Genomic DNA, 18786 nt, shown 5'->3' with positions numbered 1-18786 from the left:
ACAAGGTATACCTAGGAAATCTTCAGCAGTTCGTCACAAGTAAGGCGACGCCAGATGTCATTGCCTTGTAGGAAACCGGGGGGATTGCAAAATTATCGGGGTATAAATCTTACAGTGCTTCCGGTGAGAAGGCAACCGTCACGACGCTGAGACACAGAAACCTCTCGGCAGTCGAGCACGATACCAATATGCGCAGCATAGACCACGTCCTGATTGAAATAATCCCCTCCCGTAAAGATGATGAAGTCTATTTAATCTGAACATATACAGTCCATCTCGACACAAGCCCAAATTCGGCCCACTCGTCCGCAAAGCCTTGGGCGTAGCAGACAAACAGGCGCTAGTCGTGGTCGGCGATTTTAACGCGCCACAGGCGGCTTGGGGATGCAGCATAGAGAACATTAAGGGCCGAAGGCTATGAGCAGACGCTCAACAGGAAGGAATAACGCTCATAACTGACCCTCAGGCACCAACCAGAATAGGAAACAGCATAACCAACGACACGGCTCCGGATCTCACATTTACGAAGAATGTAGCAGATTCTCAGTTCACAAACATGAAGGAAAGTTTAGATAGTGACCACTACATCCTCGTCACAACGATACAAGCAGGCACACGAAAAAAGAGGGGTAGAGAACTAAACCTTGTGGAATGGGACTGTTTCGGCGAAATTCCACAAGATGACGCGGAAGAAACTATAACGGACATCGAGAAATGGGCAGAGAAACTACAAGAAAGCATTAAACGAGCTACCAAAACTGTTCCAGAAGAGGCAGGGATAGAGGAGATGGATAGCAGATTATTGCACATGCAGGAAGCGAAAGGTAGTACGCTGAAAAGATGGAAAAGCAAAAACATAATAAAAAGGTAAGGAAGAAAATTGTGTAATTCAAGAAGGAAATCGAGATATATGCAAATAAAGAAACCCAACAAAAGTGGAAAGCCACGTGCGACTTGATGGAAAGAAAGATAGGAATACCCAAGAACTGGAACGTTCTGCGATACCTTTGGAACCCGGCAGTACAAAAAAAAAATCGTCATCATCATCAGCCTGGTTACACCGACTGCAGGGCAAAGGCCTCTCCCATACTTCTCCAACTGCCCCGGTCATGTACACATTGTGGCCATGTTGTCCCTGCAAACTTCTTTATCTCATCCGTCCACCTAACTTTCTGCCACCCTCTGCTACGCTTCCCTTCCCTTGGAATCCAGTTCGTAACCCTTAATGACCATCGGTTATCTTCCCTCCTCATTACATGCCCTGCCCATGCCCCCCCCCATTTATTTTTCTTGACTTCAACTAAGATGTCTTTAACTCGCGTTCGTTCCTGCACCCAATCTGCTCTTTTCTTATTCCTTAACGTTCCACCCACCATTCATCTTTCCATAGCCCGTTGCATCGTCCTCAGTTTAAGTAGAGCCATTTTCGTAAGTCTCCAGGTTTCTGCCCCGTACGTGAGTACTGGTAAGACACGGCGTTATATACTTTTCTCTTGAGGGATAATGGCAACCTGCTGTTCATGATCTGATAATTCCTGCCAAACGGACCCCAGTCCATTCTTATTCTTCTGATTATTTCAGTCTCATGATCCGGATCCGCAGTCACTACCTTTCCTAAGTAGGTGTATTCCCTTACCACTTCCAGTGCCTCGCTATCTATCGTAAACTGCTGTTCTCTTCCGAGACTGTTAAACATTACTTTTCTGCAAATTAATTTTTAGACCCACCCTTCGACTTTGCCTCTCCAGGTCATGCAGTGAGCATTTATTACAGTTGGTCCCCTGAGTTACTAAGCAAGGCAATAATAGTAGCGAATTGCAATTTACTAAGGTATTCTCCATTAACTCTTATCCCCAATTATCCCCTCCATGACTGCTGAGGTTTTAACTGAATCAAACGCTTTCTCGTAATCAATGCAAGCTATATATAAGGGTTGGTTATATTCAGCAAATTTCTCTATCACTTGATTGATAGTGTGAATATGGTCTATTGCTGAGTAGCCTTTACCGAATCCTGCCTGGTCCTTTGGTTGAATAAGGTGGTCCTGATTCTGTTTGCAATTACCTTAGTAAATACTTTGTAGGCAACGGACAGTAAGCTGATCGGTCTATAATTTTTCAAGTCTTTGGTGTCCCCTTTCTTATGGATTAGGATTATGTTAACGTTTTTCCAAGTTTCCGGTACACTCGAAGTTATGAGGCATTGCGTATACAGGGTGACAAGTTTTTCTAGAACAATCTGCCCACATCCTTCAACAAATCTGCTGTTACCTGATCGTCCCCAGCTGCGTTCCCCCTTTGCATAGCTCCCAAGGCTTTCTTTACTTCTTCCGGCGTTACTTGTGGCATTTCAAATTACTCTAGGTTATTCTCTCTTCCATTATCGTCGTGGGTGCCACTGGTACTGTATAAATCTCTATAGAACTCCTCAGCCACTTGAACGATCTCATCCATATTAGTAATGACATTGCTACGGGATAGTATTTCCAATGACGAAGACCCGAGCAGTAAGAAGACGACGAAGACGATTTGAAGCTAGCGCGCGCTGTTGCCTCTTGGCCAAACGCAGCGTATTTTCTTGTAAATATGTACATAGCTTGTACATAGCTTTTCGCCTGCGTCTTCCTCCGTAAGATATCTGGTGGAGGCGGACGTTCCTTGTACCTCGTCACGGAGCTTCGCAGTGGACAGTACGTCGAGCCTTCCTTCATGGCTCCCGGCGACGACAACCCGACTCCGCCGGCTCCGACAGCTGCTGCCACCTCGACCACCTACATCACTCTCCCCGCTCCCCGTGATCCTGGCGTATTCTCGGGCAAAGATGGGGAAGACGTCGATGACTGGATCAGCCTGTATGAACACGTCAGCCGCAATAACCGGTGGGACCCTACTATTATGCTCGCCAACGTAGTCTTTTACCTCGGTGGCACACCTAGAGTTTGATATCGTACGCACGAAGATGAGCTCACCAGTTGGGATTCACTTAAGACACAGCTTCGAGACTTGTTCGGCAACCCCTACGGTCACCAACTTGCCGCGCAGAAGGCGCTTTCCGGCCATGTGCAGACGTCAACAGAGCCCTATGTCACGTACATTCAGGACGTCTTGGCTCTGTGCCGCAAAGTTGACACCCACATGACTGAGTCCGACAACGTTGCCCACATCCTCAAAGGCATTGGCGATGACGCCTTCAACTTGCTCGTTTGGAAAAACATAGCGACGGTGGATGCTGTTATAAAAGAGTGCCGCTGCCTGGAACTCGCTAAAAGCTGACGTATTGACCAGCCGTTTGCCCGTCTGCCCAACACCCCTGCGACATCTTCCTGTGCCGACACTCCTCGTCCCAACAACACTGCCGATGTTACCAGGATGGTCCGGCGTGAGATCGAGGCCGCCTATCCGGCTGCCTTCGACTCCAGTCCCACCAACACATCTGCAGTCACGGTCTCACTGATCCAGGCAGTTGTCCGCCAAGAGTTCGAAAACATGGGTCTTCAAACCATCTGCTCGGCCCATCGTCCTGATACCCGCCCGGCTTCTTCGATTCCGCCCCGTCCCGCATCTTTTTACCCACCACGTTTCCGCAACCCATCTGAATGGCGCACTGCTGACGACAAGCCCATTTGTTTCCACTGCCATCAAATCGGGCACATTTCTCGGCACTGTCGCAGTCGCTGGAGTTCCCCGACCCGAGTTCCCCGACCCGAGTTCCCCGACCCGAGTTCCCCGAGGGTAGGCAGTATAAGTAATACTGCCTACCCTCGCGCCCCAGGTGGCCCTTCTCGTCCCTATGCCGCACGCTCCGATAACGCCGCCGCTGATTCTCCTGCACCGAACCGCTCCTATTCTCGTTCGCCTTCGCCCCAACGACGACAATCTCGCTCTCCCAGCCCCATCGCCCCTATTCGCCGACTCCCTTCGGACGCCGCTCCCAGCCGGAAAACTAGACGATGCAGCGCCTCGAGGTGACGCTGCATTGCTCCCTACGCCGCCAAATCCTCTCCTGACGTTGCCCACTCATCTTAACCTTTTTGACGTGCAAGTCGACGGTGTTTCTGTATCTGCACTCATAGAAACTGGGGCGCATTTGTCCGTAATGAGCGCTGACCTTCGTAACCGGCTCAAGAAAATTATCACGCCCGCCACGACTCCTGTTGTCCGTGTCGCCGATGGCGGAACAGCCCCCGTAATTGGTATGTGTACCGCCCGCGTCTTCTTCGCCGATCGCTCAACAATCGTGCTATTCACAGTCATCGCTCACTGTCCCCACGACATCATTCTCGGCTTAGACTTCCTCTCCGCACATTCTGCTCTCATCGATTGCTCCGCCAGTACTCTCCGTCTCGACCTGCCTGTTCTGGATCCCGCTGAACAACACCCTACTCGCCTCAGTTCCGTCGACTTCGTTCGCTTGCCACCTTCGGCACTGACTTACGTTGACTTCGTGTCATCCCCACCAGTCCCCGACGGTTACTACATCGCGGCTCCTATGCAAGACGTCCTCCTAATACACGGGATCACAGTACCTCATACAGTTTTATCTATTATGGCGAATTGCGTCTGCCTGCCAGTGGTCAATTTTGGCTTGACGACACAAGTGCTGCCACGCGGGATGTCTCTGGCCCAACTTTGCTCATTCGAGGATGAGCAAAGTATCCGATTTCAGTAGACGACCATTCAGGCGATCCTCCTCTACCGTCGCAGTCGGCAACTTGTACCATCGCCAACTTACAGAAAAAGATTGCACCCGACATGCCCTCCGAGCACGCTCGTGCACTCTACCGCGTGCTGATTTCCTACCAAAATATTTTTGACTTGAATGATCGTCATTTGGCCCAAACAACAGCTGTCAAACATCGCATTAATACCGGCGATGCCCCTCCTACTCATCGCCGCCCGTATCGAGAATCACCAGCTGAGCGTCAAGTTATTCACACCGAAGTTCGCAAAATGCTTGCCAAGAACATCATTGAACCGTCATGTAGTCCATGGGCGTCACCTGTTGTGCTGGTAAAAAAGAAGCATGACTCATGGCGCTTTTGCGTGGATTATCGGCACCTTAACAAGGTTACAAAGAAGGACGTGTATCCCCTACCTCGGATTGATGACGCCCTTGACTGCCTCCACGGTGCTCGCTATTTCTCCTCTGTTGACCTTCGCTCCGGCTATTGGCAGATTGCCGTGGACGATCTCGACCGCGACAAGACTGCCTTTATAACAACCGACGGTCTTTATCAATTAAAAGTGATGCCGTTCGGTCTATGTAACGCTCCTGCCACTTTTGAACGCATGATGGACTCCTTTCTTCACGGTTTCAAATGGTCCACGTGCCTGTGCTACTTGGACGACGTAATAGTATTCTCCCCAACATTCGCTACGCACCTCGAGCACCTCTCAGCAGTCCTGTACGTTTTTCGGCGAGCCGGTCTGCAACTCAACGCATCGATGTGCCAATTTGGCCATCGCCCGATTACCGTCCTTGGACATCTCGTTGACGCGAACGGAGTGCAACCGGACCCAGGCAAGATCCATGCTGTTACGCACTTCCCTGTTCCAAAGTGTGTCAAGGATGTGCGCAGCTTCATCGGCCTTTGCTCGTACTTGTTGTCCTAACAGAAACTTGGCTTACCCCTGAAATTAATGATACTGAATATTTCCTCATAACAACTCTTACAATGTTTACCGCCATGATCGTAGAACTAAAAGGGGAGGAGGCGTCCTGCTAGGCATAAAAAAGTTTCCTTCCTTTCTATTTGATTCGAAATCTGATCTGGAAATTGTTTGGTGTGCATGCTCATCATCACCGACTAAGGTACCTATAGGTGTGTGTTATCGACCACCTGACTGTCGCCATTCCTTTGTGGATGAATTTTGCAATAGTATAGCCACAGCTGTGGAGCTATTTCCTTCTGATTACATGTACATTATTGGAGATATTATTTATCCCCTAATTGATTGGTGTGCGTTGTTTTCTCCATGCCGTAAATCTATGGTCTTCATTAATTTAGCTTTAGATTTTAATTTATTTCAGGTCATTAACGAACCACTAGTGGTCAAAATTTGTTAGACTTAATGCTTACCTCTGCTCCTGATACAGTCGGACAAGTACTCACCCACGATGGATTCAGTGATCAAAAATTACTACAAATACCTTTTTACATACCACTTCAAGATTTACATCCAAGAAAATAAGAAACTGCAATAAAGGTAAATATAAAGATATGAATTCCGATCTTGAAATGTTCTTCCACCAAGAATTTATGCCGTCTTTCTCTGTACGTCCCGTTGATTAAAACTGGACTCTTTTCAAAGACAAAATATCTTCGCTAATTGACAATTATGTCCCATTGATTACGATATCAAAAAGCAGGAAGAATCAATGGTACAACAAGTACCTTCGTAGGTTGAAAAAATAGGAAAACAAACGCTTATACCAGAAAGCCAAGCAAAACCCGACAGCTTCGGTTGAGTACAAAAACTTTTTAAAAACTTACTGCTCTGCTATATCTGCTGCCAAAGATAAATATTACAACCATGATCTGCCCTCACTCCTCAAATCGGACCCAAAAAGGTTTTGGAAAACAATTTTACCGGACAATGGCTCAACTTGCATTTCCTTGCACAGAGCCAACAACATACCTCTAGCTGACCACGAGTGCCCTGTCGGTATTAATAATTTTTTTTCATCAGTATTTACGACGGAGGATCAGTCCACTGTATCCCTTATCCCTGAACCCGACTACCCTTACATGGAACCTATTAACATCACCGTCAAAGGTATATCCCGTCTAATTACGAACCTCAAATTATCTACATCTGCCGGTATTGATAACATTAGCTCCAATATACTAAAAAACACTGTCTCAGTTTCCAACCAAATATTACTTCACATATTCCGGCAATCATTATCATCCGGTCGCCTCCCTTCTGACTGGAAAATTGCTGAGGTAGTTGCCTGTATTTAAGGCGGGAGATAGAAATTCGCCTGGTAACTACCGTCCTATCTCCTTAACTTGCATTTCTTGGAAATTACATCGCTTCTCATGTCTGTAGCCACCTTGAGTCAAATAATTTCTTTTTTGCTAACCAACATAGCTTCAGGAAAGGGTTTTCATGCCATTCACAGCTATTCGAACTTACAACCGACCTACATTTTAGCATGAATAACAGCAAACAATCCGATTGAATTTTCCTCGATTACTCAAAAGCCTTTGACCGTGTCGCTCATTGTCATCTAATCTAGAAATTGTCTTCACTCCGGTTAGATTCGGTAACTCTTTCTTGGCTACGGAATTTTTTGTTACTTCGCCAGCAGTCCACAGTTGTTAGCAGTTCGTATTCGCCCCCTTGCTATGCCACTTCCGGTGTTCCACAAGGCAGCGACCTGCCTACTACCATATCTTCTTTCATCCGTCTTTTTGCTGAGGACTGCAAAATTTACCGCACCATTCATTCTGTCGACTACCACATCGCACTTCAATATGACCTCAAAAATGTTTCTGATCGGTGTAGTACCTGGCAAATGCATCTTAACGAATCTAAATGTAACCTTATCACTTTTAGCCGTAAGCATGTCAATTCTAAGTTCACCTACTTTCTTAACTACTCTCAGGTCTCGCAAGCGTCTCGCAATATATAAATATCTCGCAAGCGAGATATTTATATCTCGGAGTTCACCTCGCTCCTAACCTGTCCTGGGCATTCCGCGTCACCGCCATTTGCGCCAAAGCCTCACGAACTTTGGGGTATTTACGATGAAACTTAAAAAACACCCCAACCAGCATCCGTAAGCTTGCATATGCAACATTTGTCCGGCCTCAACTAGAATTTGCAAGCCCTGTGTGGTCGCCTCATCAAAAATATCTAATCAATATGCTAGAAGCCGTACAGAACAGATCAGCACGTTTTTATTTCTAGCGATTATAACTATTCTCATAGCGTAACTGAAATTAAACAGAATCATGATATCATTTCAGTTGAAACTCGCCGTTGCATCGCACTTCTCTGTTTGTTATACAAGTGCGTTCATGCTGACAGGCTGTCTCCGCTACCTCTCGAAAGGCCTTTACGCATGTCAAAACGCCTCGATAACAATTTCAGTTACTCGCGCATCTTCGGTTACACATTAACCTTCAACAGCTCTTCGCTTCCACGTGCCATTTCTCTGTGGAACGAGTTGCCCGATACTATCGCTTCCTTATACCATGATTCCTTCCACAACCAAGTCAGCAGTCATCTTTCAATAAAACCCTTTTAATCTGTTCAGCAATTTATTGCAGCTCATTGCTATTTCTCAGTTGCATCGATGTTTGTACGCCCCATCAGTTACACTTTCAAAGTGCTGTATCTCTTGTGTTTGAATGCTTTATAGTAAAAATGTATAATTGACACTTGCTACATAATATGTTTACTAGCTCTTATAGTACTGTTTCTGTTTATACCCCCCCTACGTCATGCTCCTACGGGGGCCTGTAAGGTCATTGTAAATAAATAAAAGTAAATAAAAAATAAAATATTGCCACCCGGTGTATTGACCCAGCGTTGAGGGCCCAGCAAAAACGGCGAAGAAGACGACGAAGTCAAAGTTCACGCGCCAGCTCGAGAACCATCCTTCTTGTGTCTGACATTTTCGTGTCTGGCTGCTGATACTGCTGCTTACTCTTGCCTTAGCGCGTGACAAACTGGTGGAGGTCCGGGGCAATCTAATCTATGTACCAAACCCCTCCGAGCAGCAGAAGCTCCCGCCCCGTACCGGTGGTTACGCCTGTACACCGTGCCAGGAGAAGGATCCGTGGACTAGCCCCTGAGTTTGGACTCCTCCCAGAAAAAATCGCAGCTCCGACCACCTCACCCGGTATGGAAGGCACTACGCCTATTCATTGTACGCTACTCAATCCGTGAACGCCGAATCGCTTCCCCGGCGCCACATGAGGATGTTGAAGATTGGCTGGTGCACTATGAACGTGTTGCCGCTTTCAACAAATGGGATGACGCAGACAAACTCAAAAACGTATATTTCAGCCTTAGCGATGGCGGGCGTGTTTCGTATGAGAACCGTGCAGATGCCCTAACTTGATGGACGGAATTCAAACGCCGGATTCTTGTGACGTATGCGAGCCTTGATCACTGAGAGCGAGCTGAGCGTGATCTCCAGTCCCGTATACAAATGCCGAACGAGGTTGTCGCAATGTACGTCGAGGACATGACGCGTCTCTTTCGACGAGCCGTTCCCAGCATGTCGGAAGAAAAGAAGGTGCGGTACCTGATGCGCGGAGTAAAAGAGCTGCTGTTCGGCGGTCTCGTGCGCAGTCCTCCCAAGACTGTCAGAATTTATTTCCGAGGCCATAGCCATGGAACAGACCCTTCAGCAGCAGACACCATCATACAAACGCCAAGTGAACACTGCCTCACCTACGGTCTTCTTCGGAGCTCTCGGAGGCCACGTCGATTTCTTTCGAGAGCTCACTCGTTCCGTAATCCGCGAAGAACTCCAGAAACTGTCGGTACCCTCACAGCCGACGCTCAGCTCCTTGTCCAGCGTTCTTAATGACAAAGTCCAGCATGCGCAAAGAGAACCACGATTCAACACAGAAGCTCGACCGCTTGAAATGACAGCCCCCGTATGTCATATTCGCAAGCTTTGAGGCAACCTGCCCCACCTCCCTCCCCGCTTCACACCGCGTGGCCGGCCATGCTAGAGCCCGTCCAAGCGGCCTCGTATTACCAGGACCACCGACAGGCCCCAAAGAAATCGGACGTGTGGCGGGCACCCGATCGCCGTTCCCTCTGCTTTGACTGTGGCGAAGCTGGGCATGTCTACCGACAGTGCTCCTATCGAGAGCTCGCGCTATGCGGATTCTCAGCGAACTCGCCGCGACCTAGGTTCGGCCAGGGTCCTCCTGAAATCGAAGAATACGTTGCCCAGCAGCGGGGATCTCCATCAGCTCGACACCAGTCACGCTCCCCTTCGCCGCGGCGGTTTTCTCCGACTCACCGTACGTATTCGAGCGTGGTGCAGGGTTGGTCGCCCAGCCCACGCCGGCAAAACTAACCACAGCGACCTTTGGGAGCTAGGCCGCTCAGTCTGGACATGCTCAAGGACCCCTACTGACGCGGACCGACGATACATCGACGACGACAGTACCGGCTGATTACGGAAGAAAAATTTATTTGGACATTCCTGTATTGCTCGACGGTCGTGAATTGACTGCATTAGTGGACACTGGAGCAGAATATTCTATTATCAGCGAAAAATTAGCCACCTTTCTGAAGAAAGTGACCGCACCTTGGAACGAAACACCAGTTTGTACAGCTGACGGGCACATCGTCACACCACTGGGCATGTGACACCGCTGGGCAGATGACACGCCGTTCCTCTGGACTGATGAAGAACAGACCGCTTTTGCGGAACTACAACGTCGATTGTCTTCTCCTCCCGTGCTTGGTCATTTTGGTGAGGATGCTGACACAAAAGTACGCACTGACGCCAGCAATATCGGTCTCGGAGCTATCCTAGTGCAACGGCAAGACGGGACTGAACGAGTTATCGCCTACGCGAGTCGCACTCTTTCACGCGCCGAATCCAATTATTCCACCACAAGGAAGGAGTGCCTCGCCGTTATTTGGGCTACCACAAATTTAAGCCGTATCTATACGGGAGGCCATTTGAAGTTGTGACCGACCATCACGCTTTGTGCTGGTTTACCAGCCTCCGATACCCTAATGGACGATTGGTACGTTGGAGTCTGCGACTCCAGGAATTTAACATCACCATTGTATACAAGTCAGGCCGAAAACACGAAGATGCTGACACGCTATCACGAGCACCCGTTGAATCTCAGAATCCTGACGAGGAAGACGACAGCGCCTTTCTGGGAGCCCTCAGTCGGCCGGATCTGCTCGCTAAACAGCGATAGGACGCTGAGTTGAGACCCATCATCGATCACTTAGAAGGCGGCATCGCGTCCTTTCCTCGCCACATTTCGCAACGGTTGTCGTCATTTTGCCTACGAGGGGGCATCTTATACAAAGAAACACAGGTGCCGGCGACAAACCACATCTTCTAGTAGTACCTCAAGCCCTTCGCGATAACATCCTGTTAGCCTGCCAGGAAGAGCCGACATCTTGTCACTTGGGCTACTCAAGGACACAGGACAGGGTACGGGAACTGTACTACTGGCCTAGACTGACTGCTTGCGCCAAACGCCACGCGAAAGGATGCCGTAAATGCCAGCGTCGGAAGTCACCACCCTTCAAGCCTCTCAGGCCTTCTACAACCCGTCGACGCTCCGCGTACGCCGTTTGATCAAGTTGGAAGGAACCTTCTTGTATCATTTCCTCTGTCTTCCTCCGGGAATAAGTGAATAATTGTCGGAACTCAATACTTGACGCGTTACGCTGAGACGAAGGCACTAGCACGCGGGACAGCATCTGAAGTTTCCCAGTTTTTTATGCATCACATTGTGCTTCGGCATGGTGCACCATCATTCATCATCACTGACCGAGGGACGTCATTTACGGCGAAGCTTCTGGACGACATCTTCAAGCTGAGTTACACGGGTCATCGAAAGGCCACTGCATACCACCCTCAGACTAAGGGCTTGACAGACAGACTAAACAAAACACTGGCAGACATGATCTCTATGTACGTGGATGTGCAGCCCAAAACGTGGGACGAAATCGTGCCGTACGTAACGTTTGCGTGCAACACTGCCACGCAGGAAACTACACGATTCACGCCATTCCGCCTCGTTTATGGTCGAGATGTCCAAACTATGCTAGACGCCATGATTCCGTATGAAGATACCGACCAGCTTGACCAGTTAGCTCGTGACGTCGAGGAATACATTGGAAGCACGTCAACTGGCCCGTGTGCACATAACACGGCAGCAGTGTGCAGATGCAATAAGGTACAATCTCCAGCGTCGACAAGTTACCTATGAGGCTGGTGACCAAGTTTGGGTTTGGGCATATAATCTGCCTAGGAAAAGCAGCTGATTTCAACCGCGAAAGGCACATGTCATCTTTGCTCGCTTATCGAGCAGCAGCGAAAGCTGTACAACCAAGAAGAGCTTGCAGGTTAAAGATACTGGGGCTCTAGTTTATCCGTGCTCACTGTGAAAGAAGTCCTGCAGCAGTTGCTTTATATTCTCAGGATGCACGACTGCCACTGCTTCGGTGCGCCCACAACGGAGTTTGGTAACGTCGACGGCGCATATAATCTGCCTTGGAAAAGCAGTTCATTTCAATCGGCAAAGGCACCTGTCATCTTTGCTCGTTTATCGAGCACCAGCGAAAGCTGTACAGCCAAAAAGACCTTCCTGGTTAACGATATTGGCGCTCAAGTTTCGCCGTGCTCACTGTGAAAGAAGTCCGTCAGCAGTTGCTTTATATTCTCGGGATGCGCAACTGCCATTGCGTCGGTGCACCCACAACGGAGTTTGGTAACGTCGACGGCGCATATAGTCTGCCTTGGAAAAGCAGTTGATTTCAATCGGCAAAGGCACGTGTCATCTTTGCTCGGTTATCGAGCAGCAGCGAAAGCTGTACAGCCAAAAAGAGCTTCCTGGTTAACTATATTGGAGCTCTAGTTTCGCCGTGCTCACTGTGAAAGAAGTCCTGCAGCTGTTGCTTTATATTCTCCGGATACGCAACTAACACTCCGTCGCTGAGCCCACACCGGAGTTTGGGAACGTCGACGACACATATAATGTGCCTTGGAAAAGCTGCTGATTTCAACCGGCAAAGGCACATGTCTTCTTTGCTCGGTTATCGAGCAGCAGCGAAAGCTGTACAGCCAAAAAGAGCATCCTGGTTAACGATATTGGCGCTCTAGTTTCGCCGTGCTCGCTGTGAAAGTAGTCCGTCAACAGTTGCTTTGTATTCTCGGGATGCGAAACTGCTACTGCGTCGGTGAGCCCACACCGCAGTTTGGTAACGTCGACGGCGCATATAATCTGCCTTGGAAAAGCAGTTGATTTCAATCGGCAAAGGCACCTGTCATCTTTGCTCGGTTATCGAGCAGCAGCGAAAGCTGTACAGCCAAAAAGAGCTTCCTGGTTAACAATATTGGCGCTCTAGTTTCGCCGTGCTCACTGTGAAAAAAGTCCTGCAGCAGTTGCTTTATATTCTCGGGATGCGCAACTGCCACTGGGTCGCTGCGCCCACACCGGAGTTGGGTATCGTCGACGGCGCATATAATCTGCCTTGAAAAAGCAGTTGATTTCAACCGGCAAAGGCACATGTCTTCTTTGCTCGGTTATCGAGCAGCAGTGAAAGCTGTAGAGCCAATAAGAACTTGCTGGTTAACGATATTGGCGCTCTAGTTTCGCCGTGCTCACTGTGAAAGAAGTCCGTCAGCAGTTGCTTTATATTCTCGGGATGCGCAACGGCCACTGTGTCGGTGGTCCCACACCGGAGTCTGGTAACGTCGACGGCGCATATATTCTGCCTTGGAAAAGCAGTTGATTTCAATCGGCAAAGGCACCTGTCATCTTTGCTCGGTTATCGAGCAGCAGCGAAAGCTGTACAGCCAAAAAGAGCTTCCTGGTTAACGATATTGGCGCTCTAGTTTCGCCGTGCTCACTTTGAAAGAAGTCCTGCAGCAGTTGCTTTATATTCTCGGGATGCGCAACTGCCACTGCGTCACTGCGACCACACCGGAGTTTGGTACCATCGACGACGCATATATTCTGCCATGGAAAAGCAGTTGATTTCAACCGGCAAAGGCACATGTCGTCTTTGCTCGGTTATCGAGCAGAAGCGAAAGCTGTACAGCCAAAAAGAGCATCCTGGTTAACGATATTGGCGCTCTAGTTTCGCCGTGCTCACTGTGAAAGAAGTCCGTCAGCAGTTGCTTTGTATTCTCAGGATGCGAAACTGCTACTGAGTCGGTGGTCCCACACCGGAGTCTGGTAACGTCGACAGCGGATATAATCTGCCTTGGAAAAGCAGTTGATTTCAATCGGCTAAGGCACCTGTCATCTTTGCTCGGTTATCGAGCAGCAGCGAAAGCTGTACAGCCAAAACGAGCTTCCTGGTTAACGATATTGGCGCTCTAGTTTCGCCGTGCTCACTGTGAAAGAAGTCCTGCAGCAGTTGCTTTATATTCTCGGGATGCGCAACTGCCACTGCGTCACTGCGACCACACCGGAGTTTGGTACCATCGACGACGCATATAATCTGCCTTGGAAAAGCAGTTGATTTCAATCGGCAAAGGCACCTGTCATCTTTGCTCGGTTATCGAGCAGCAGCGAAAGCTGTACAGCCAAAAAGAGCTTCCTGGTTAACGATATTGGCGCTCTAGTTTCGCCGTGCTCACTTTGAAAGAAGTCCTGCAGCAGTTGCTTTATATTCTCGGGATGCGCAACTGCCACTGCGTCACTGCGACCACACCGGAGTTTGGTACCATCGACGACGCATATATTCTGCCTTGGAAAAGCAGTTGATTTCAACTGGCAAAGGCACATGTCGTCTTTGCTCGGTTATCGAGCAGAAGCGAAAGCTGTACAGCCAAAAAGAGCATCCTGGTTAACGATATTGGCGCTCTAGTTTCGCCGTGCTCACTGTGAAAGAAGTCCGTCAGCAGTTGCTTGGTATTCTCGGGATGCGAAACTGCTACTGCGTCGGTGCGCCCACACCGCAGTTTGGTAACGTCGATGGCGCATATATTCTGCTTTGGAAATGCAGTTTATTTCAACCGGCAAAGGGACATGTCATCTTTGCTCGGTTATCGAGCTGGAGCGAAAGCTGTACAGCGAAAAAGAGCTTTCTGGTTAACGATATTGGCGCTCTAGTTTCGCCGTGCTCACTGAGAAAGAAGTCCGTCAGCAGTTGCTTTATATTCTGGGGATGCGCAACCGCTACTGCGTCGGTGCACCCACACCGCAGTTTGGTAACGTCGATGGCGCATATATTCTGCCTTGGAAATGCAGTTTATTTCAACCGGCAAAGGGACATGTCTTCTTTGCTCGGTTATCGAGCAGCAGCGAAAGCTGTACAGCCAAGAAGAACTTGCTGGTTAACGATATTGGCGATCTAGTTTCGCCGTGCTCACTGTGAAAGAAGTCCGTCAGCAGTTGCTTTAAAATCTCGGGATGCGCAACTGCCACTGCGTCGCTGCGCCCACACCAGAGTTGGGTATCGTCGATGGCGCATATAATCTGCCTTGAAAAAGCAGTTGATTTCAACCGGCAAAGGCACATGTCATTTTTGCTCGGTTATCGAGCAGCAGCGAAAGCTGTACAGCCAAAAAGAGCATCCTGGTTAACGATATTGGCGCTCTAGTTTCGCCGTGCTCACTGTGAAAGAAGTCCTGCAGCAGTTGCTTTATATTCTCGGGATGCGCAACTGCCACTGCGTCACTGCGACCACACCGGAGTTTGGTACCATCGACGACGCATATAATCTGCCTGGGAAAAGCAGTTGATTTCAATCGGCAAAGGCACCTGTCATCTTTGCTCGGTTATCGAGCAGCAGCGAAAGCTGTACAGCCAAAAAGAGCTTCTGGTTAACGATATTGGCGCTCTAGTTTCGCCGTGATCACTGTGAAAGAAGTCCTGCAGCAGTTGCTTTATATTCTCGGGATGCGCAACTGCCACTGCGTCGCTGCGCCCACACCGGAGTTGGGTATCGTCGACGGCGCATATAATCTGCCTTGAAAAAGCAGTTGATTTCAACCGGCAAAGGCACATGTTATCTTTGCTCGGTTATCGAGCAGCAGCGAAAGCTGTACAGCCAAAAAGAGCATCCTGGTTAACGATATTGGCGCTCTAGTTTCGCCGTGCTCACTGTGAAAGAAGTCCGTCAGCAGTTGCTTTGTATTCTCGGGATGCGAAACTGCTACTGCGTCGGTGCGCCCACACCGCAGTTTGGTAACGTCGATGGCGCATATATTCTGCTTTGGAAATGCAGTTTATTTCAACCGGCAAAGGGACATGTCTTCTTTGCTCGGTTATCGAGCAGCAGTGAAAGCTGTACAGCCAAGAAGAACTTGCTGGTTAACGATATTGGCGCTCTAGTTTCGCCGTGCTTACTGTGAAAGAAGTCCTGCAGCAGTTGCTTTATATTCTCGGGATGCGCAACTGCCACTGCGTCGGTGGTCCCACAGCGCAGTCTGGTAACGTCGACGGCGCATATAATCTGCCTTGGAAAAGCAGTTGATTTCAACCGGCAAAGGCACATGTCATCTTTTCTCGGTTATCGAGCAGCAGCGAAAGCTGTACAGCCAAAAAGAGCATCTTGGTTAACGATATTGGCGCTCTAGTTTCGCCGTGCTCACTGTGAAAGTAGTCCGTCAGCAGTTGCTTTGTATTCTCGGGATGCGAAACTGCTACTGCGTCGGTGCGCCCACACCGCAGTTTGGTAACGTCGACGGCGCATATAATCTGCCTTGGAAAAGCAGTTGATTTCAATCGGCAAAGGCACCTGTCATCTTTGCTCGGTTATCGAGCAGCAGCGAAAGCTGTACAGCCAAGAAGAACTTGCTGGTTAACGATATTGGCGCTCTAGTTTCGCCGTGCTCACTGTGAAAGAAGTCCTGCAGCAGTTGCTTTATATTCTCGGGATGCGCAACTGCCACTGCGTCGGTGGTCCCACAGCGGAGCCTGGTAACGTCGACGGCGCATATAATCTGCCTTGGAAAAGCAGTTGATTTCAACCGGCAAAGGCACATGTCATCTTTGCTCGGTTATCGAGCAGCAGCGAAAGCTGTACAGCCAAAAAGAGCATCCTGGTTAACGATATTGGCGCTCTAGTTTCGCCGTGCTCACTGTGAAAGAAGTCCGTCAGCAGTTGCTTTAAAATCTCGGGATGCGCAACTGCCACTGCGTCGCTGCGCCCACACCAGAGTTGGGTATCGTCGACGGCGCATATAATCTGCCTTGAAAAAGCAGTTGATTTCAACCGGCAAAGGCACATGTCATTTTTGCTCGGTTATCGAGCAGCAGGGAAAGCTGTACAGCCAAAAAGAGCATCCTGGTTAACGATATTGGCGCTCTAGTTTCGCCGTGCTCACTGTGAAAGAAGTCCGTCAGCAGTTGCTTTGTATTCTCGGGATGCGAAACTGCTACTGCGTCGGTGCGCCCACACCGCAGTTTGGTAACGTCGACGGCGCATATAATCTGCCTTGGAAAAGCAGTTGATTTCAATCGGGTAAGGCACCTGTCATCTTTGCTCGGTTATCGAGCAGCAGCGAAAGCTGTACAGCCAAAAAGAGCTTCCTGGTTAACGATATTGGCGCTCTAGTTTCGCCGTGCTCACTGTGAAAGAAGTCCTGCAGCAGTTGCTTTATATTCTCGGGATGCGCAACTGCCACTGCGTCACTGCGACCACACCGGAGTTTGGTACCATCGACGATGGATATAATCTGCCTTGGAAAAGCAGTTGATTTCAATCGGCAAAGGCACCTGTCATCTTTGCTCGGTTATCGAGCAGCAGCGAAAGCTGTACAGCCAAAAAGAGCTTCTGGTTAACGATATTGGCGCTCTAGTTTCGCCGTGATCACTGTGAAAGAAGTCCTGCAGCAGTTGCTTTATATTCTCGGGATGCGCAACTGCCACTGCGTCGCTGCGCCCACACCGGAGTTGGGTATCGTCGACGGCGCATATAATCTGCCTTGAAAAAGCAGTTGATTTCAACCGGCAAAGGCACATGTTATCTTTGCTCGGTTATTGAGCAGCAGCGAAAGCTTTACAGCCAAAAAGAGCATCCTGGTTAACGATATTGGCGCTCTAGTTTCGCCGTGCTCACTGTGAAAGAAGTCCGTCAGCAGTTGCTTTGTATTCTCGGGATGCGCAACTGCCACTGCGTCGCTGCGCCCACACCAGAGTGGGGTATCGTCGACGGCGCATATAATCTGCCTTGAAAAAGCAGTTGATTTCAACCGGCAAAGGCACATGTCATTTTTGCTCGGTTATCGAGCAGCAGCGAAAGCTGTACAGCCAAAAAGAGCTTCCTGGTTAACGATATTGGCGCTCTAGTTTCGCCGTGCTCACTGTGAAAGAAGTCCGTCAGCAGTTGCTTTGTATTCTCGGGATGCGAAACTGCCTCTGCGTCGGTGCGCCCACACCGCAGTTTGGTAACGTCGACGGCGCATATAATCTGCCTTGGAAAAGCAGTTGATTTCAATCGGCTAAGGCACCTGTCATCTTTGCTCGGTTATCGAGCAGCAGCGAAAGCTGTACAGCCAAAAAGAGCTTCCTGGTTAACGATATTGGCGCCCTAGTTTCGCCGTGCTCACTGTGAAAGAAGTCCTGCAGCAGTTGCTTTATATTCTCGGGATGCGCAACTGCCACTGCGTCACTGCGACCACACCGGAGTTTGGTACCATCGACGACTCATATAATCTGCCTTGAAAAAGCAGTTGATTTCAACCGGCAAAGGCACATGTTATCTTTGCTCGGTTATCGAGCAGCAGCGAAAGCTGTACAGCCAAAAAGAGCATCCTGGTTAACGATATTGGCGCTCTAGTTTCGCCGTGCTCACTGTGAAAGAAGTCCGTCAGCAGTTGCTTTGTATTCTCGGGATGCGAAACTGCTACTGCTTCGGTGCGCCCACACCGCAGTTTGGTAACGTCGATGGCGCATATATTCTGCTTTGGAAATGCAGTTTATTTCAACCGGCAAAGGGACATGTCTTCTTTGCTCGGTTATCGAGCAGCAGTGAAAGCTGTACAGCCAAGAAGAACTTGCTGGTTAACGATATTGGCGCTCTAGTTTCGCCGTGCTTACTGTGAAAGAAGTCCTGCAGCAGTTGCTTTATATTCTCGGGATGCGCAACTGCCACTGCG

At 49.2% G+C, this 18786-nt stretch overlaps 1 protein-coding gene across 3 annotated transcripts in view; it reads right to left on the bottom strand.

Annotated features, from left to right (window-relative positions):
* LOC142587280 (sarcospan-like) overlaps window positions 1-18786 on the bottom strand; it is a 578002-nt gene that overhangs the window by 27593 nt on the left and 531623 nt on the right. The window lies entirely within an intron of this gene.

The sequence above is a fragment of the Dermacentor variabilis genome, chromosome 7 (assembly GCF_050947875.1).
Source record: "Dermacentor variabilis isolate Ectoservices chromosome 7, ASM5094787v1, whole genome shotgun sequence".
In the NCBI taxonomy this organism is placed as follows: Eukaryota; Metazoa; Arthropoda; class Arachnida; order Ixodida; family Ixodidae; genus Dermacentor; species Dermacentor variabilis.
Note: the sequence above shows the minus strand (reverse complement) of the source record. Positions and strands in the feature narration are given on the sequence as shown.